The sequence below is a fragment of the Micropterus salmoides genome, unplaced genomic scaffold (assembly GCF_014851395.1).
Source record: "Micropterus salmoides isolate LMB-PRFRI ecotype aquatic unplaced genomic scaffold, ASM1485139v1 Ms_hic_scaffold_3, whole genome shotgun sequence".
Lineage (NCBI taxonomy): Eukaryota > Metazoa > Chordata > Actinopteri > Centrarchiformes > Centrarchidae > Micropterus > Micropterus salmoides.
This window is the reverse complement of record NW_024042261.1, coordinates 16,262,575-16,285,364: the sequence shown is the minus strand read 5'-3', so window position 1 is coordinate 16,285,364 and position 22,790 is coordinate 16,262,575. Positions and strand designations below refer to the sequence as shown.

The 22,790-nt window shown below is 39.0% G+C and overlaps 1 protein-coding gene across 2 annotated transcripts in view; it reads right to left on the bottom strand.

Moving 5' to 3' along the window:
• Positions 1–22,790, bottom strand: part of kcnab1a (potassium voltage-gated channel, shaker-related subfamily, beta member 1 a) — a 149,397-nt gene that overhangs the window by 110,703 nt on the left and 15,904 nt on the right. The window lies entirely within an intron of this gene.

Below are 22,790 nucleotides of genomic sequence, written 5' to 3'. Positions count from 1 at the left end.
GCTCTCTTTCCCTGTAAAGGAGGCTACATTTCAGCAGCAATCAATACAAGCATTATTAGAAGTTTTACAGCAGCTCTGCAGCTCAGAATGGAGAAGCAATGGCAAGCTCAGAGCAAGGGTCGCGTTAACCGAATATTCTCCGTCATGACAAAAACAACAATTATGGCCGTCCGTCATTTTGACAGACTAAGACCAAGTGTGATCTACCATGATGTTAAGTAATTCACATGAAACACTGTCAATAAGCACATGATGACCACCTGTAATAGACCCCCTGTCCAGTTGGTGGCAAGTGTGGCATATCAATTAGCTGTTGTCTGGTAGTAGCTCTTTAGAGAGCCCAATGTTTTGTGGTTAATAAATGAGGTGAAAAAGACAGACCGATGTGGTAGAGGGTGAAGGACAAGCAAGTAATACAGATATCATTTATCAGACAATGGCAGCTAATGTCCCGCGACCCTGTACGCAGGATAAGCAGTTGACGATGGAAGGATGGATGGATGGCAGGTAATGTTTTGGGGGCAGCAAGTGGCAACAAGGAGATAAAAATCATTCATCTGCTTCGTGTATGAAAAGTGTCTCTGTTCATCTTTTCTCTCCATTCCCTCATAAATGCATAATCTGTAAATTATGTATATTAAACATTATCTATAGTATCTAGTTATTTTTGAAAGTTAATTGCCTTTAAATAGGTTATATCAGCATCTTGCTGATTGCGACAAGAACGTCACCACATCAGCGTATGCCACAGTTGCAATTACAAATGACAGAAATCCACAAAGTGGAACGCTTTATTATTTGCAAGTTTACCATGTAGACACCTGTTAGTTTTTTCGAGAACTTGAGGCGGAACCAAATTTGACGGAGGCGGCCGCCTTGTAATTCTCTACGCAGAAAAAATCCTGTCTCATTATCATTAGAAGATTTTAATTAAAATGACGGGTAATAATAGATTTTTACAACTGTCAAAATGACGGACAATGAGAGAGTCTAAGGCAACCTCTTGCTCAGAGAGCTACCAATTAACTATATTTGTTGAGAAGAATCTTAATGCCTATCTTAAAGGTCTGTTGATCTTTTAATCAGATGTTTGCATTCTGCAGTAGCTACTGCATCTTCTCAAATGTTTTGAGGTGTCACTCAGCATGTACAATGTGTGCTGTTTTTCTAAGGCTCAACTGCAACTAAAATAACATTTCCAAATGCAGCTTATCATGTGAAGTACAATTTAAGAAATTTAACATCTGTTGTACATTTAAACACAATACATAAACTACAAAATGTGGTATTTTCTTTCATTTCTTTCAACATGTGTTCTCACATTGACATTTTTCTCTTGATTGTGCCTGTGTGACTTCTTATTCTAGGCAAATTCTGGCAACTGCTTTCCTAATTCCTTTGGATGTTTGTGATCTCCAGCTCTTTTATCATTTTACAAATTAGCTGGAAATAATGTCCATAATTTATAATTACACACACAGATTATATCCTTTGAGTCAGATTTATAGATTGGTGTGAGAGACCCCGGTTCGAATCCACTATGAGACACCACTGTGTCCCTGAGCAAGACACTTAACCCCTGGATGCTCCAGAGGCATGCAACCTCTGACATATATAGCAACTGTAAGTCGCTTTGGATAAAAGCGTCAGCTAAATGAATAAACGTTACGTGTTGAGAAACACATGTTAAAAAGGTGGAAATCAGTTTTGCCTCCGAATATTATACTAGATCATTAGTCAGTATTTGAAGGTCACTTACTGCTGTTCTGTACCCCGAAATCTCCACCGCGATACCATGGGTCTGAATTAAAAATAAATGATATAGGTCTGTGTCTGTGTGCATGTGTGTGTCTGTGTGTGTTGCACTTCTCTATATACCTCTAAATTAACTCATTAACCCTCGGATCACCTTCTCAAAAGTCTTTGCAGCTGTGTGCCATAAATGTAAGCACTAAATATATCTGCGTTACATTTTTAGAACCGACCAACTAACCGACCATCACAGAGACAAACACTAGCAGCTGGTTGTTTCAAAAAAATATAATCTTGTGGGTTTACAATATGCCCCCATTTCTATGAGCTATTAGCCAGGTTGCCCTTATTTTAAGCCCTTTTCACCATTTCTCTGATTATCTTCCGTGTTCTGTTTTTGTTTTCCCTCGCAGCTGCCCCGTAAGCAGCAAGTGATGACACACGCATAACTCTCAGTGTAAGGCACTGATTGTGTCCTATTTGTGTGTGTGTGTGTGTGTGTGTGTGTGTGTGTGTGTGTGTTTTCTTCTTCACGTGGGATCATGAGCTTTGTCAGCAAAAGCCCACACACTAAATATTGAAATTCTCATGAGATACAACACGCTATGTGTGGGTGTATATAGTACCTGTGTATGTATGGGAGTATGTTTGTATGCATGTGCTTGTGTGTGTCAGGGCTACCTGACCTAACACTGATTTGAATATAATTTCTATGATACACATGAAGTTCACACTGCAGACAGATACATTTTTAAGTAGTGCATAGTGAACAAAACACACACATACATGTGTGCTGTATGTGTCCAAACACGCTGCAAATGTAAAAACAAGATTTAAAATTAATTGTAAACTGCTGAGTTATTGTTTGGAACAATCATAAAACCAATCCCAAATCAATCAGCATCAGTTAACAAAAACAAGAACTAACAAGAACCTGCACTAGGCTAGGCCATTGTACAACAAGACAATATCAAAGGACACTATTTTTGTTCATATAGATGTGCGCTGTGCACAAAATTATGAAAAACAAAAATGTAAAAGTAGAGCTGCTGGTGATAGAAGTCATTGCACCATGAATGAGATTGTCTGGCCTACAATGCTGTGTCTAATATGCAATTTGCCTACTTAGTGCTGCCGAATGTCATTTTTTACATTTGAGTCTGTCACCCTAAAATAAAAAGTCTTAAACAAAATTCCCAACTTCAATAAAGTGATTCATTGGATTACCTGAGTTAGTACTTTATTTATTAAATCAACTTTCTTTAATGAATATAACTGGTCAGTTATGGTGCTGTAAGGTACATGCCTTCCCTTGGTGTGCGGCAAGCGGGAGAGCAAACTGTATTTTGAACGCAGGAAAAAAAATATTTTTGAAAGGCTAAACACCAGAAAATATGAATTAAAGCAGAATATTTAGCCCGACAAAAACTTTTAGACTTGTGGACTTCACTCTGGAGTTATTGGAAATGTTTGGATCACCCGAGTCAGAAACAGTCCTACACAGCCACTGTGATTGGGCAATTGGACAAATACATATAGGCAAATAGAAACGGGGGAATACAGCAGATAGAGCCCGATGATTCTAACATGTAAATTTACACAGACACCTACTAAATATATGGGCAGTGGTCGGTTTTGGGCTGACTGTGTCCAGTTGGAAAATTTTAACATGTTGCTCAACCATAACCTCAATACAACATATAACATCATCTCCGTATAAGTTTAATATAAAGAGGAGCATCTGTATTTTTGACAGTACTGAAAATCATACCTTAGTGATTTCTAAATACCCTGGCCAAGAATATTGTAGACCTGCTGACTTGCTCAACCTAAATGCATTTGCTGGTTGGAGAGTGTTTAAAAGTATTTAATGTGTTATTTGCTATTACATTGTAGCTGCTGAACATATTTATCGAGCTTGTGCTGAGTAATGGACTATGACTTCAGACTATGTTTGTCCTTTAAAGAGGGGGTATTATGCTTTTTGGCTTTTCCCTCCTTTATGGAGTTAAATATCTTTTTTTGTGCATGTAATAGGTTTGCAAAGTGAAAAAGCCGAAAGTCCAAAACGCTGCTCTGAACTGTCTGAAAACTTCTCGTTTGTATTCCAGCCATTTCCCTTTCATCCCTGCGATGTCACAGGGATGAAAGGCAAATGCGCGCCATATAACGCTCGCCAAGCAGCTAGTCCGACATGCCCTCAAAAACACCGGTGGAAAAACACTGAGCTGCAGCACACACCTCCTCTCCCTTCCAAACACTAGCTACCCTCCAGGCAGTCAATGGACATAAAGTTGTTACTGTGATGTAGAGACAGAGCTCAGTTAAAACTTTATGGATGAAAGATACTTTTGTTACAGATTAATAACTCACCACTCTGAAACTCTTGTCTCCAGTCTATGTTGCCAAGCTAGTTGGCAATACAGCTGAACCAAAGCCCTTTTTACCGGCTTCTCATTGACCCGCCCTTCTTATTAGCTAGTAGTCCTTAACAAGGACCTGCGCATGTGCAACTCCCATCAAAGATCATTTAGAGACAAGATGTATCACTCCATAGCTACAACCAAGCGTTCAACACACAGGGTGAAAAGAGGTGCTGCGGCATTGTGCAGTATAACAAAAATATGGTGTTTTTTGAAAATAAAACATTTTCTGGTACAACCCCTAAATAGAATTTAACTGTTTTTTAAACAGCATACTGCATTGCACTGCTTCATTTTCATATATGAAAATAATAAAATGACAAAGTGCATTTCAATGTCAAAATATCAACATGTTATACAGCTGCTTTTGCTAGTTCAATAAAGGGTCTTTCCACAATATCACAAAACACATTTAATATGACTTTCCACAGCCTGTCCTCCCCAGAAAAACAACCATATAGGTTGTTTGTTCAAGCAGCAAATTACGAACCATACAACTGAACATACAATGCAAAAACATTTTCATATGACTCCACTAAACCCCACCCCCCAAATCCATTAGGAGGAGCCGGATGCCCTTTGAAACCTCATCGCACAAAGGGCTTGTTCTCCATGGACAGTCTCCTTCTGGCTCTGATTGGTTGTTTTGGCTCAGCCGAGGTGGATTCAAATGGCATTATGAGCAGTAGGAGGAGACAGAGGAACCTGATTAGTTCAGTTCAGTTCCATGTGCTTTATTGGCATGAATGTTTCAGTTAAACAGTGTTGTGAAAGCAGTTTGCAGCAAAATCAAAAAGTTTACATTTTAATTATCTGTCTCATGTACAACTGTCGGGATAGTGACAGTTTCAGCGAATAAGGCAAAAAGTTTTTTTTTTATAAAAAAGTTACCTACTGAACCTTTAAGGTCCGTACACCTGTCACTGGTATGGGAAACGTGTCCTTTTTGTAGGCATTGACAAATGACCCATTTTGTTGTTTAGGTATGAGGACATGTTGCTTTAGTAAAGAGGTCATATAATGCTAAATTTCTGATTCAGATCATTTTATTTGTGAATTGTACCAGAATAAGGTTACATAGTTTAATTTTCCAAAAACATTGTAACTTGCTGCAGCATCTCTTTTCACCCTGTATGTTGAACGCTCCATTTTAGCTACCAAGTGAAGAATGTCACTTCTGTTAGCTTAGCTGTTCTGTGAGCTTTGTTGAGAGTTGCAGTACCTAGGTTAGGACTACTAGCCAATCAGAAGCAGAGGAGGGTGGGTCCTGACAGGCAAGGTAGTGAGATTCAAAACAAAGCCACTTCAGCCGGTAACTTTGGCTTCGGTTCAGCCCTATTGTTCGAGACCAAGTCTGATCCCGAAACACAGGCAGTACAACCCTAACCAGCTTAGCAACCTTTAGCGGAGCAAGACGTTTGAGCGGGAAGTTATTCATTTGTATAAAATGTATCTTTCATACGTGACGTTTTAACTGTGCACTGTCTTTTCATCACAGTAACAACTTTATGTCCATTGACTGCCTGGAGGGTATCTAACCTTCGGCAGGAAGGATAGGAGTGAGGGGAGGAAGCAGGCGGATGTCTTGTCACTTGTGTTTTTCCACCAGTGTTTTTGAGGGCGGCACACACTAGCCGCTAACCATTATGATGCATGTTACAAAGTGATGCAGATAGGTTACGGAAGTAAAGGCTGGACTACAGACGAGCTCAGGCAGTTCAGAGCAGTGTTTTCTGTGGGAGATAGGTTTGCAAAGTGAAAAAGTCCTATTATATGCACAAAAAATATATATATAACTCAATAAAGGAAAGGTGAAAAGCCAAAAAGCATCTTTTTTTACAATATCTCCATTGTACTTTGTTTTGCAACATCCCAGTTAATAGACTGTTGCCAAACCAAAGTTCTCCGTGTACCGTAGGTCACAACATAAACAGACTCAGTACATTTTCTATACTAGTGCCTTTATCTAGAGCTCTGCCCAGAGTACCATGACTCAAGTTGACAGGGCAGCATCAGGGATGTCAGCCCTCTGTAAGCTCCTCATCTCCTGCCCATAGGACTGAGCTGTTCCCACTGCCATGGACTGAACTATTTTTGGCAGCTGTTTGGGGGTTGTTAACAGTGAGATTTGACGCTGCTGTTGAGCAAATCTGACTTGCCTGTGGCCTCATATTCCTATCAAAACTGTATGGTAAGCAAAACAAGAGAACACTCATTGTGCAACTAAGGAAAAAAAGTTTTCGGGGTTATAGCTTGTTTTTTAAACAATTTAACAACTTAATTTAATCTTCAAACTTTCAGAGTGCCACCCCTTGAAGAATCGGGTACTTTAATAAGCTTCTCCAGGTGTTAGAACTAGGTTGGAACCACTGTTTTTCCATAACATTTGCAGAAGATAATACATTGAAAAGAGCCCAGAATGAGGAAGTAAAGTGATTTCCCCTTTCCTAAAAGTAGCTAGTATCACATTTTGATCAACTAAAAACATTTTCCAGCATGCTGTTGTACTAAAAGACACTCTAAGGCAGTGGTTCTCAAAGTAGGGTCCAGGGACCCCCAGGGGCCCTTGATGAGGTTCCAGGGGGTCCCCAGCAAAAAGGGAAATCATTAATTTTCACTATAATTCCATCCATAAGTAACACAATGAACAACAGAACAAATGACTATTTTGGTCATGACTGTCACACTTTCACCTGTCATAGGGGAGATCCTGGGAAAAAATCTTATCAAATGGGGTTTAATTGTGTCAGTTTAGGGGTCTTTGAGGTGAAAAAGTTTGAAAACCAGTGCTTTAAGGAGTTGGCTGTTATTTTTTTTTCGGTAAATACATTGTTTTAAGCCTGTTTTTCACTGGCCAAATTATTTTCACAGCTAACGTAAATAACGAATGCACATAACCAAACTAGCTAGTTCCGCTGGCTACCATCTATGAACATGACTGATGACACAGTTGAAAGGGCAGAATGAAAAAAGAAAAGGGGAGTGCATGAATGTTTCATTTGTCAGTCATAACCTTTAAAATCTATAAAGACAGTATTTCAATTTCACCCCTGCATTGACCTCACTCTCAGTACAAATGGTAACACCATGAAGCTTTCACACCCAAATGACTCTGTGCTCAAGGCTGAACCAAGTAAATAGACAGCTTACAGTATATAGCAATATATTTTATGTAGTATCCTATTATTTATTTCCTATTATTAATAAGAGCATCAGAAGTAACAGTAAATAACCCGACACCCTTTTTGTCAGTTGAACTGTACCTCTTCATATCTTGTGCAAATACTCTTAAACATTATTCTGCAGAGTTTTCAAAATACCATCATGAGAATGTTAAAATGTTACAGTTATTGAGGCTTCATAATTCTTGATGAGTGCTCATGTGTGCTACTGGGAACAGAGCAAGATTTCATTTCCTTCGGAGTCATTTAATATTAGTGGGGCAACCTGGGTAATAAGTTTGAAATGCATGTACACACACTTGATGATACCAGCTGTCATACATTACTCCTGGGGATTTATTCCTGTATCGTTTGTATCATTTAAGTGTTTTACACATTGAATCGGGATAGATTATGGGTCAAGAATATTAAAGTCATAAGTGTATTACAGTGGAGTCTTGGCCCTGAGGTCATCCTCATGTCAATCATGGATCATACCATGAAGATACTGTGTTCTGGCTCGTCCCCTCTTCCATCTCCCCACAGTGGCAGAGCTGTGAGCATGTTTGCAGAGGAAGCGCATGTGAGCTTAAAATGGATTGTAATGTAACTTTAATGACCAATCACTGAGCCTTATAATTGCGTACCACACAAAGAATATTATATTGTTTTTAAATAGCCAGCTACTTCAAAATAGACCTGCGAGGAACCATGATGTGTATGCAGTTGTCGGCGAGCGAGTGCGAGAGAGAAAAGGGTCAACAATAAGCGCCAGTTTAGCTGGAAATTTACAGTGTAAGTTGAATGAATAGCGACTGCAGCACTGCAGCTTTTCAAGATTAAAGCGGAGCCACCATATCCCCCCTCCGGCTCGCAATCGGCATGCACAAAAACACACATGATTCGACTATAGGCATGACTTCACGATTCTGGTTCGACTATGTAAATCCTTAGTCAGGAACAGCCCTAAAGACAATTTTGTGTGCGCAGGTGATATTTAAGGAGATAAAATTGAATTGTTGTTGAATTGAGTTTTAGATCAACATAAGAAAAATAAAAGCCAATACAAACAAAAGTCAGTAGTTTTCATGATTGTATGTAAAGGCCTTCTCCTCATGAAACCTTCACTTAAAGAGAGAGTAAGTTTTTCTGCACAAAGATTGTTGATATTTGAACTCAACCGCCAAACAAACACACTTCCTTCAGTGCTGACTTGGAGGCTCCGTCCCCAAAATTTAAAATCTCTGACGTTGAAATGCCTCCACCCTTGCCTTGTCAAATAACTTCACTGTTTATTAGGGATGGGTACTGAAACCCAGTATTAGACCGGCCCCAGGACTAAATTATTAAAGACAGTAGTATCAATAAGAATCAAGAAATACAAATCTAATTTATAATAAGACGACAATTGTCCATGATGCTTTTTTGCTATTCCCAATCCAGAAGAGAGATCTCTCGTGAAGCCTGCGTGCTCTCTCTCTCTCTCACACGCTACAGCACACACACACGACCCTGCTCACTGAAACACAAGCAATTTGTCCAGAAATTTATCAAAAGGGCGTCATATACAAGCAGAGAAATGCAGTGTTCAACTGCCTAGCTCATAGTTCATCTCTCATTGCGCCATCTACATCAGGTATGTATGCTAGCAGCCTACAGCCCACAGACAGAGAAAAATATTGCTGTTTCTTTTGCTGTAAATAATTGTTCATTTATTTTACATTTCGGGAAAATAAAGCAATGTTAATTCTGGTCTTAATTTGTTAAATTTTTTTCTCAGGCACTAACGCCACATGTTGCTGATTGGCTGGAACAATTTTGTGGGGAAGAACCACACCACTTCCTTTGCTGTCCATTTACAGAACCAGGGCTGTGTTTGAAAACTGGATTTTTTTTTTTTCCAGAGCACACACAAAACGAAGGGCTAACAAACCGCGAGAAAATATTCGCTAAATTTAACAAAGTATTTGATTACAATCATTTACTTTCCCTTTAATGTAAGTTGTGAATTTGCATCATAAAAATTCATGTTAGCACGAAAAGCCGGGGAAACTATTTTACAAACATGATGGTGGATAAACTGGGTTGATTTATTCTTCAGCAGTGGCAAATGAGCAGAAGAACAATTCTCCACAAAACATCCCCACACAGTTTCCATTATCCAGTGGCTGAGCACTGAGGTGTGTCGCAGTAGAACGATGTCAGACCCTTTGCAGCTGCCACCTCTAACTCAGAGTATCAACAAAATTACCCCTGAAAATAAAACCTCCAGACCAAGAGGAGCTTATGTAACAGAGCGCTAAATAATTACTACACTGCATGATTCTTCTTAACCGTCATCCAGTTCACCTTTAGTAAGCTTATATCAAGAATGTATTGTAGTTCTGTTATACATTAGAATTGTGCGAAATGCATAATCACACTCAAACATGGACAATTTCTAATAATTTTTAGATACATTTAAACACTGACATGTAAATATACAGTACTTTACACAGATATACCTGTAAAGCATCCAATGATAAGCAGCAGGATGATGAAATTATATTTTTGAGTCTTTGGTTCTATTAGGAATTTAACATTAAATTACACGATGACATAACACCACCACATGTGAGAAAATCAAAAGACAGCTCAATAGCATAAGGCCTCTTATGGTATTCAGCTCTCTCTATTCTCTCTCACACACACACACACACACACACACACACACTGGTCACCACTGTGTCATAATCCTGCATATCCATTTAATGGCTGTTTTTGTTCTCAGAGGGGCATTAGACTACAGCTGGTGAAGATAAGAAGGGTCAAAGTGTCATGATCTTAAATCTAACTACAACCAGTCAACTCCATTCCTTGTACTGAAGACAGACTTACACGACACGTAATCAAATATATACCAGACCAAATACAGCATTACATATTGTAATTTGGAGAGCTAGATGTCATATGTTGTGTGTGTTTAAACATCATTCTATAATTATTCAAATCTAAACGTTAGTGGTTTAGATAACCTGGGTTGTTTACAACCTGTATGATCTAAGCAACTACATTTGTTTACTTTATCACAACATATATAATAGGCAAACAAATAAAAATAAGAACCAATAAATAAAATAAAAAATTGTACTTATCCTTCAAATACATATTAGTTTCATTCCATATTTGATTGTAGCTTCAGAGAGCTTCAGCAGTGCTGTGTTTCTACTACGAGTTGAATCTCTCCCCCTGTGTGTAGGTTAACACTTCCTCCCACTGCAGCTCAGGTCACTGCTGTATCCATCCAGGGTTACTGCTGTAAAATAAATGTGTTCCAAGCGGTTCCAAGGCAGCGATTTAAAAGAGGAAATAAAATCAATCTCTTTGTTTGCGCTTTGAAACTGCTTACACTGCAGGTATGAGAAAAGCCACCTGTACTAGGTTCCATTAAATCTTCAGCTTCTGAAATAATGCAATTCAAAATGTCACATCCTAAAATGAATGTGACTGAAATTCTACACAGTACATTTACAGGACAATATCTGAGAGCAAAATTGTAAAGCACAACTTTTTTGTAAACTTTCGTACATTGTACCTAAAAGCATGACATAAGGTTGTTCTCAAACTTGCAACATGTAATAAGCACATACTCCTACACTACCTGCACCACAATTAGCTGTTTGTTGCAGAGAGCAGCGATCCTGACTGCTAGAGAGTCTTCAGATATGAACACTTGATAGTGAAGAGTGGTAACAACAAGAGAAAACCGTCATCTCAGTAATAGCATTGCTATGGAAACAGTATGGAGGCGTTATGTGTGTGGGAAAAAGCAGCCATAAAATAACACCAGGGAAGAACGAAGATGCCAGATGGCAACCAGGCAGCATCTGGAGGAACGAAGGATACATTTATTCTGGTTACCTTGGAGAAGAAACTGTATACAGTAAGTAGGTTATTAAAAGAGGATGTTGAAGGCACTTTGATCTGCCATAGCAAGACTGCATTACATCGCTTTTTTTGTTTGTTTGTTTTTTTTACAACAAATAACATTTCAGTGAGCACATGTCAAGACAAAGGAAGATAATTGCAACAGGGAAAGAAGTTTGATTTATTAAATTATTTTTTCCTTTTAGGCATTTTTAACAGTAGGTGCCACAATCTTCCTTTTGTTTTGAGGGTTATCACAATGTAGGATTTGTTCCGAGAAAAACTCCTTAATTCTAACAGCTTCTGAACACCCACAAGTCAAACTTCGACAAAATACAGCAGAAGAAGAGAGCATCACTCATGCAGAGCCGACATCGAGAAACTAATCAATGTAACAAAAGCACCAAATCACATGCTGCACTTAACTCTAATCATGTGTTTCTGAAGTCATTTGAGTTGGGTAAAGAGTGTAGCATTTTAGCAGAGAAACACACACAGCCACACAAAGCAACATTCAAAGCAATGGTTATATACTGTACTTAGCTCTGGCTCTAAGAGTACTTCACGTGGGCTTCATGACATTTCACCTCAGTACACATGTCACAAACCCAGGCACCCCAGGCACATGTCACAAAAGAGACATGTACAGTACATTGCTCTTAGTATGTATTGTAAGGGTTCTTTAAACCCTGTAATATGTAAATTATTTGTACAATATATGTATGTGGCAACTACAGTATTGTATGGTTAAGATGAGGCCAATATTAATTTATGGTCCAAAACAGGACATAATCTCACTCTCAACACCTTTCTACCCTGAGTTTTTGCCCTGTTACATGGACAGCACACTACTTCATGCATTGGCACTACAGGTCGTCACTGGTCCAAAATGTTCCAGCCAATCCAAAACTGAACCATGGAATACCTCCCAAACCCTGACATGCATCCTTGCATTTGCAAAAAGACTCAAGGCCAATTGGACCCAATAGAAACATTTTGTTGTCCCAAACAGACCCAAACAGAGATAAAAGAACTGGCAGTTCATAAAGCGCCACACAATTAACAAGCAACTCTTTCTCTTTTTTGCCTTTTTTTCCCTCACTCATTGTTGGATTTGGATATTAATGGAGTTCTGCGGTTTTGTCCAATATGGCATCATTCCTAGGGAGACTTGGCTGCTCAGTAATGTTTCTCTTTCAGTTGCTAAATTAAAATTGGTGCGCAGTGGGGGTCACCGTACATAAACCACTGGAAAAAGACTCGTTTTGGTTGGTTGAGCAGGTACATGTACATTAAATTGAAGCGCAGAGCTCCACAGAAAGAAGCGCTCAAATCCAAAGAGCCTGTTAAAGGGCAAAACTTGTGTGAAACAGAAAATGGTAAGTTCATTTGAATGAGAATTATTCCTCATGTGACTCTCTCAATGCTAAGTATTTCCCTTCCAGGTAAAATCTTTTGAGAGAATTAAACAGATGCTGTGTCTGTTTGCGTCTGTATGTGTTTGTGCTTGCATTCACTCATTTGTGTAATCATGTACATGTGCTCTTAACATCAGCGTTTTAGTGTCTGTGAGAGGGAGAGAGAGCCAAACAGCTCAAGAGACAGTGATTACATGTGTCTCATCTACCAGCTCTGGTGAATTCATCACTTTGTTAATTGGATTATATCAAACACCTGTGTCTAGTCTAATGTGCATCTCCCTCTGCTTCAATTTCATGCTCCAATTACTTGATGATTACTAGTTGGGTCAGTAAAAATTAACTTTGTTTCATACTTTGCATTTATATAACTTTACACCTACATAAACACATTTCACTTTAGAGAAAAAAAGTTGCAAGCTCGGCTGTAGGTGTTGGCTGGTCTTGGCTTTCGTTTATTTGTGGATTTATTCTATTCATCTTGAAATATAGTTTGATTGTGATTATTTATGAAAAGCTATAACACTGTAAATTTAAAGCAACATTATGTAAGATCTGGTGTGATTTGGCGCTCCTACCATTTCAGAGTGTAGTTCACCGCTGTCATAAATAAGGCTGCACACGAGAATTTGTTATGAATACATTACTTATGGTCCTAACACAGCCAAACTTCGCCTCTGCCATTTGCTAACGTTATGTTCAAAGAGGCTACTGAGCCCAGTTACGTTGCCCACTCGCCCACGGTCTCAGGCTCTCACCCATAAGCAGCATAATGTTGCTTGAAACTTGGGTGTCTAGTGACACATAAGCACTTAGTATCGTTAACGATGTCCGAGTGTGTTATCTAGTAAGTTTGCTAAAATCAACACAAGATTTATAGCTAGCGGCTAAACTTCTGTATGTGAAACCTCTGGCTGATTTTGCTCAAGTCGATAACTTTGCTAACGCAGACAAACATCAAGCAAGCGCCACAACACAAGACAAAGCTAGCCAGCTAATAAGTTATTACTGCTATTGTCTATCAGAAAGAAGGGCAGCCTCTGTCCTACATCCTTTCAACAGTTTTAGCTCACGCCAACAAGTAAAAGCCAGTCCGATATTTACTCTTGTCCCGTCTCTTGCTTGCTTCCTCTGACAACACCTTCTCCAGTCTCTTCACAGCCTCTGCCATGCTCTACTAAGAATACCAAGTTAGCTTCTTCCAAAGAACTTACAGTATAATGTATAATGTACACTGTCCATTATTTACTTTTACTTCTTGTTGGTGTTGTAAAGTAGGGCTGCAGCCAACGATGATTTTAGTACTTGAAGCTTCTACAGATTATTTCATCAATTCATTGATGTGTCGTTTAAGGAGTACTTTTGCTTGGCGGCGCCCCCCCCCCACCCCGCTAGCGTGATCAGCTGTGTGCGTTGATAGATGATAGATATTTATTCGTCCTTTCTGAAATTCACAGTGTGTCATACAGCAAACATCAGACCAACAACCAGACAACTGCTTTACCAACACACACAAACATCACCTGAGTGCTGTACAAGTTAAACTAAGGTGCAGCTCCCCGACACCCAGTTAACTCATGAGTGTGACGTTACAACTCAGCCCAACCAGGAGAACAACAAACACGTGTGCATTTACATTTGGCTAGCCTTCAACTCAACAATCAATCATGATTTCAGTTAAATGCTAAAGTTGCTGTTATGGTTACCTTGTCTGTGGTCCGCTGGCAGAACAGCGGGTGCTTTCTGATCAGGTGCCGTCGCGCTGTTGGTAGGCGACATAAGTTTTGTTTTACAGTGGACGGACTGTGACATTACGGAGTTGTTGTTTTCTTTTAGCTTGAAATAATCCCATACTTTGGACACTTTCTTCTTCGTCCCTCGCTATTTTCTCTCTCTCCCTCCACTTTGCAAACAGCGGCATCATGGTCACGTCGCGTCCACACAGCGTATGTGTGACAGTAATAAATGTCTGTGCAAAACAGTGCGCTTTATAATTATATGGATTAAACGAAGTGTCATTGCAAAGAATTTTAGTTATCGATTTATCGATAAATTGTTTCAGCTCTACTGTAAAGCATTACGCTGCTGTCGTGATAAATGTCCTGTCCAGGATTCCATTGTTACATAGAGCAGTAGCAGGCACTGCAGTCCCAGAGTGGCAAAGAGAGAGACGCCATTCACGCTTTTACAAGTCAGTGTACCATCAAAATAATTTTGAAGCTGTTATTTTAAGATACATTGACTCAAAAATGTTGCTTTAAGTAAGCATATAATTAAGGACTTAACAGCCATTATGGTAAACCCAAGCAGGTGATTTCTTTTAGAAACTTGCTAATTAGACCACTTCTCAAGACTGAGCTTGATTGACATCTCCCTCATTCTCTTGTTACATTAGAGTCTCATTACAGTTACTTCCTAAGTCTGAAATCCTATCTTGTCTCAGTTTAGAGTGACATTTAGGATTTTTAGTAATACAGAAACATGTTTCCTAACTGCATTCAGTAAAAAAATCTTATCTTATGATAGGAATTTAGCTGTTACAGGATCTAACTGAAGAATTTCCTAAGTTGGGAATCCTAAGGTAGGATGGCATAGGCCCCTTCTATTTTCAAAATAACTGCCAAAATGGCAGCACCACTGTTGTTAGGTCTGTATGACAATTACAATGAAGATGGGGAACAACTTAAACACCAAAATATTATTATTTAAAGGCTACCCTAACTGTGTGATAACGCTTTAAATTTCCAGGCCCATGTATTAATGGCTATGTATTGATTGCCAAGACAATTCATTTTGAATGTGATAGATGTGCTATGGTACATTACATTACATTTATTCATTTAGCTGACGCTTTTTCATCCAAAACCACTTACAATTGCTATATATATGTCAGAGGTTGCACGCCTCTGGAGCAACTAGGGGTTAAGTGTCTTGCTCAGGGACACATTGGTGTCTCAGTGGATTCAAACTCGGGTCTCTCACAAAGGCTTGTGTCTTATCCACTGCCCCATCACCACCCACACTATGTCCATTCAAATCTTTATCCTGGGCCAATGATTTGGAAAAATACTTCCCAGAAAAGGTTTCCTCTCCTCTACCAACACGATTAAATCCTCCGACTCATCGAAGCTAAAATTGAAGCTGAAATGTAACACCCCTCTATTCTTGTTCATCATAGAAACTAGCTAGCCAGTGACAAGGTGAGAATGCAGTTGTTAAGAATGCGGGCAGTCTTGTGTACGTTCTAAACACAGATACAGGACTGACCGGACGAGTGTCAATTGAAGAATCGAGTTTACAGTTTGTGATGCGATTCAGATGTAACCCTACACTGAACAATAGAGGTCTCTGCAGTGTGTGAGCAGTATTTGTTTTAAGAGTAAAGCAAGGGGCTTCTGAGTAACGTTAGTTCGCTGTATGTTTTTAGCATCTAAAGCATGCTAGGTAAATAGTCTGTTCAACAATGTCTACAACTGTTAATAAACAGTAAAATTATAGCATGAGTCAGTGAACTTCATGACACAGTTCTAGTTAGATTTTTTAAGTTAAGATAAAGTCAGAGATAGGACAGCACACAACCATGAGTTGAGGAGTTGTTTCTGTGATAGAATAATAGGATTTTTCCTTTCTTTGAAACATAAGCTAAGACATGCAGTTAGGAAATGTTTCTGTTGTAATACATAGTGACATTTATGGACTATACAATAGGGCTGCATGAAATAATAAAAATTAAATTAAAAACTTTTTTAAAGTAGCTACTGGAGATATTAGAACCTTTTTTATAGTATAACCCTTATTCAGAAATTCCTCTCTTGTCCCACTTTGTCAAAAATGATCATTAGCAAAATTACTTAAACCATAAAAGTTCTGAAATGAAACCACTGAATGATAAAGGGAAGATGAAGCAGTCGCATGAAGGAGAGCTCAGACATCCTGCCAAACCACTTGGCTCTTCTGATAAGTGCTTTACTGTGGTGGTGGTGGTGGTGTTGTTAATGTGATTGGGCAGTCACACTGTGATTGAAACCCAAGTCCAAACTTAAAAAAGGAAGACCTAAAAATGTTAAATCATAAAGTAACGCAAAAATTATAATATTAGGGGATAGGCTTGGGCCGTAGCAAGGTATTATGGTATAGCTACCAGAGTTTTTAGAAATCCTGAAAGTATGTCTTTCAATTAAACTGATACGGAGATTCTGTATTGAGGAGATGTATTGTACACTATCAAATGTGTGCCAGAAAGGTATGAAAAAGTAGATACCGCCCAAGTCTGTTGGGAGATTTCTGACTGTGTAAGTTCTTCCCAAACTTTGTAAAAGCTTTTTTAAATATAAGGTTTACTGTGCAAGAAATAAAAAAAAACAACAACTGTAAACATATAGATGAATGCTTGTGTGTGTGTGTATTGATTTCTGCGTGCATGTGTGCATGTGTGCATGTGTGCGTGCGCACAAGACATAGCACTTGTGTCTAATGATCTACACTCAAGGGATTCCTCATCGCTCCTGTGTGCTTGACAGGGAATTTCTGCACCACATCACCATTTACCACCCGTGCAACATACAACTCATCAAGTAAGATTTATTGGCTACGTCTGTGTGAAACAATAAAGATTGTTTCCTATAGTATCTGTTCCTGCAGGGGAGATTAAATCATTATATATATATATATATATATATATATAGACCACAGAAACAACAGCGCAAATATACTAACATATACAAAGGTATACATTACTGTAAAGTTACATTAAGACATTACTATGTATCAGTGATAGAGGTTAGGCAAAGTAAGGCAAAACTTATTTATATAGCACGCTTTGTACAGAGGAGTAAAAGAAAGAAAGAAAGAAATTCACAACCTTTTGGACATAACAAGCACACAGGAAATGTACAAACACAAACTATTCAAAGACTAAGATAGAATACAAGTCATTGAAAGGCAACATAAAAAGAAATGTCTTGATGCTGCTTTTAAAAGAAATTAGAGTGTGAACACATCTCAAGTGCTCAGGGAGGCTTATCCAGCAGCTAGGAGCATAAAAACTAAAAGGCAGCTTTCCCGGATTTTCTATTGACACTCAGAACAGCAACAAAACTAGGGCTAGATGATCTGAGAGGTTTGGTTTATAGCTTTTAAGCATGTCACATACTGTGGAGCAAGGAGAGTCACAAGCAAGTTAACGTTTGCAGTGCAGTGATTTGAGGGCAGACATAGTGTACTTTCTTTTCTGCAGCATACTGAATGAACTGAAATCACTCAATCACAGCAGTAAATTTTACAAGTTACAAAAGCATACAAGTCAGAAGTCTCTTATTGCCCCCATTTACACTTGCCAGTAAAATGCATCACATATCCTGATTGTATCTAGATATGATTTTAACCTGGAAAAATTTACACCTGATATAAATAAGTGTCTCCAGTGTCCACACTAAGAGACAATCGCTCTATCCAGTTAAAACAACCAAATGTCACGTCCAAAACTCTCAAAGCTCTATAACTATAGACTGTACTATAGACCGATAGGTAATATCATTAGGAATCACAGTATAAATTTCCATTGTTATGCTGATGATACTCAGTTATACCTTTCTATCAGATCTGACAAAAACAACCAGTTAGCTAGGCTTAAAACGTACATTAAGGATGTGAAGACCTGGATGTAGAACTATGAAAAAACTGAGGTTGTAGTACCTGGACCCAAACACCTCTAAGACACATTGACTGCAGACATAGTTGCTCTGGATGGCATTGCCATGGCCTCCAGCACCACCATGAGGAATCTGGGAGTTATTTTTGATCAAGACATGTCTTAATTTACACATAAAGCAAACTACAAGCAGCGCCTATTTACACCTTCGCAATATTGCAAAAATTTTAAACCTTCTGCATCGAAATGATGCAGAGAAACTTGTCCATGCATTTGTTACCTCAAGGCTTGACTACTGTAACTCTGTGTTTTCAGGTTGCTCAAAAAAGTCTCTCTCAAGTCTCTCCAGTTAATACGAAACGCTGCTGCACGCACACTGACAAGAACCAGTAGGAGAGATCATATCACCCCTTTTTTAGCAACTTTGCACTGGCTCCCGGTAAAATCGAGAATTTATTTTAAAATACTTCTTCTTACATACAAAACCCTTAATGGTCAGGCACCATCTTATTTGAAAGAACCCCTGACACCATACTGCCCCACTAGAACACTGCACTCCCGAAATGCAGGGCTACATGTAATGCCTAGTGTCTCTAGATGTAGAATGGGCCATCCGGCACCTTGGCTGTGGAATCAGACCCCTGTCTGGGTTCGGGAAGCTACCAACATTTCCATGTTTAAGAGTACGCTAAAAATGTTTCTTTTTAGTAAAGCTTTTAGTTAGGGATTTCTTTTCTTTATTTTGTGAGAAGGCTTATAGTAAGGGCTAGGGTATTTTATGAATTTTTTTACATTTTTTTATTTTGTACTTGTTTTATAATTGTGTATTTTATTGTTTTTTAATGTGTGTATCTTGTTATATGTTCTCAGCCTTTTTATCCAATTCTGCAATCTTTGTGTCTCTGTTTTCTGTAAAGTGTACCGGGGCCACGCAGCTAGTTACTTTACAATAAATTTGACTTGACAAAAACTTTCTGAACCATTATTTATATACCCAGGTTTTCCTCTCCGCTCAGCCGGAAAGTGAAAGTTCCACCTGGCATTGTTTCCCAGCACAACCTTTCTTCATAATATTTAGTTGTTTATATTGAGTTTAATTCAACAGTACGTGACTTCACGTTCACAAACGGATACATCCAGTTCACCGTGCACCCAAATTAATGAGCACGTTCATGAATTATTTGCATTCATGTGCAACAATGTATGGATACACTGCCTGTCTGCACGTCAAACTTTTGATTTTATTTGTAGAAGAGTGCAATCAATACATATTTACACCCACTTAGTTGCTGTGGATTGATAACGCATTTGGATTTACACTTGTGTTCAGAGTGGTCACAATGCATCCCTGACCCCCTCGGGAGGTGGTTGGTCGACAGCATCACAATCTGTCCTCAATGCATCTTGGGTGCGTTTACACCTGTACTTTCATGAGGTCAAGCACCATCCGATTGCAATCCAATCACCCAAAACATATTTTAATACCAGGTGTAAAGGGTGCCATTTATGCAATGTTTTAAATGGTCACAAAGCTCCTCTTGTAACTGTTGGCAATATGGCCAAAAATGTTATCACAATGAAAAAATGTCATATCAGTCAATAGATAATTAACACGATAATTGTCAAAATCAATATTTCTTTCAACTTTACAGGCTATTTTTTGCTTCTGAGTCAAACTTGAAGAAACCAGATGGTTAATTGTGGTTCTATTTCATTCTTACTGACAGTCAGACGGCGGTGCTTTAGCACTGGATTTGGATGTCTCCATCTCACATTTGCGCAGGTCGAGTAATTATAACTATTATAAATCACCTGTGACCATGGGATGACGTAGGGCGCACGCACCAGTATAAAACCCTTGCGTCATCACGCAGTCTGTTCCTACAGAATCTTCTCATCTTCTTGCCCAGATTCTGAGTGACAGACAACTCTGGATGTCATCCAGAATTCATAGAACCTCAGATTTATTCGTAACTCTCGTTTTAAACTATTCTTTATGGTCAGACCCATCAAAAACACTTGCCAAAACAGTGGATCGTTTCACAAAACATTCCAAACAATTATAATGATAGATGAACAATGGTCAATCTTTTTTCAATATAAAAATATGCATGAATAAAGTCCTTCAACAAAATAAAGTTCCTCAACAAAATAAATATCTTGAGAAAAATGAAATGCTGATTTGTCTGTGATTCAAATGAATTAAATTGAACATTCATTGAACATTTGTTTGCATTTATATCGAGGGAAATTATATCACGATAATAATTGTTATCGTTTTATTGCCCAGCCCAATGTGTAAATACTCATGAAACTACACATTGAAATGGGAAACTGAAGTCACTGGCCACAGGTAGCTGCATCTTTGCTGCATTGCTGCACTGAAGCCACTAAAGCACTTAACTGTTTATTTATGGATTTGAATTTATGCAACTACTAGTCCAGTATTTGCACACAATGCAAAGAGTATTGTTGTGCATCACAATGTTTCCCTACACTTATTGCAGTATTGAACAGTGACAATACTGCAAGTCCCCCGGGTGGGTGGGTGTGTGTGTGTGTGTGTGTGTGTGTGTGTGTGTGTGTGTGTGTGTGTGTGTGTGTGTGTGTGTGTACACTTTAGTTTTATTATGCTGGCAATCTCTCATACCCCACTCGTTGTCCCCTGATCTCTCACCTCTCCCCTCCTAGGCCTTGGGGGAGACAGTGTATTACCTTTTCTTACAAAAGATAGCACTGCACCCGAGAGCACACATCCAGTCGCACACACAAACTGGCAAAGACTCAAGCTCCTCTCTTATACATTACAATCTCTGAAGATACACACACAGAAAAAACAAGAAAAGTGCTGATTCAAGGCAAGTACTAACTTTGCCTGCGTCAGTGTATCAGCTTAGTGCTGTAAAGTGGAGATATATGGTGACACTAAAACTGAACGGAGATGGAGGGATAACGCTAATGACTGGACTAAGGGAGGTTAGAAGAAACAAAGACTGAATGATAGAAAGAAGATTAAGGACATACACATGGGTAAAGTGAAATAGCATGGTAGCAACAGTAAGATAAAAAATGAGCTTAGAGAAAATTGGTTTAGTGGAAGAGGGAAGTGGGCAGGCAAAGGAGAGGTAACGTTAACTGTTTATTTGTTTGGGAGAGCTAGGTTGGATATTATATTGCCCCCTCTTGAGCTGAGGTTTGAAAGGTATCTCTGCAATTCACAGTAGGCAACAACTCATACTGCTTCCATCACTGAGCACTGCAGCACCTCTTAAAGCAATCCAGTATTTCACTTTGGTCAAACATTTCCTCATCTCTTGGCAAACACACCGGTGTGTATCTCTTAGGAACTCATGAACAACTGACTTTTAGATGTTCTGCTTCACTGCTATCAGCGGAGCACAAGCTTTTTGTTTTTCAGCTGTAAATGTAAGCTATAAATACAATTAGGAAATAGTGCCTTGACAAATATGAAACCATGACACATAAATTAAATATCAAGATCTCTGGTGCTACAGTTTGTATTTGTGCAGTAGTGTGACTTTAGTTTTTCAAAATGACACAAAGGAGGTAGGGGTGCAACAAATAATCGGCGTAGTTGACTAAAATCAATTATTAAATTAGTTGGCAACTAATTTAAAACCAACAGTCGATTATTTGTTTCAATAATCAATAGATTAATCGGACTGTCGTTAGTTGCAGGAAGTGGGAGTGATTGCACACACTCACTGCTGTTCAGTCTACTGCTGACAAGTATCATACACACAAACACTTGTATCCCCATGCTTTCATGTCTACTGTCAGGTCCACGGCTCCCCCTAGTGGTGACACCACCAATCAGCACTATTAAACAAATTACACTCTGGCTCTCTCTTTTGATCTCTCTCTGCATCCCCCAAGACTCTCTTTTTGTAACTAACCCACTGTGTCTCCTCAACCACCCACATGTGCCATGTAGCTGTTTCCACTTCCCCTCTAGGGGTTCTTCACATACCTACGCTCATACCCCTCATGTGCACTGCATCATCATTAAAAATGAGGTATTTAACTCTTATCGTGAAAGATCTAGAGTGGGTGAAAGAAAATGGTTCAGTTTCACATCCCATCCTTGTTACAAACACATGCACAAACCTATTAGTGAGTCCCTGTGGGGATTTCTAATTGAGTTACATGCCTGTGTGCTCAGACCTTGCAGGCTATCATTATGAGTTATGGTACTTTAGCTGTGGTCTGATTTGCCAAAGGCTACAGAGTCACCTTGAACATCAGTTCATAGATTTAAAGTAAAAGGATGAGTGTGAGTGCCGCAATGTTAAAGTTGGCACGGCTCCTTTCCTTTTAGGTGAAGCACAGTAAGATGATGCTCCACTGGGAAGTTATCCTCGAGCGACCTCAGTGAGACCGAAGGAGAGCAATGCCTCTTAAATAACCGCCTATCAGCCCTCATCAATAATGGACAAATACCAAGAGAGGGGATAAGAAA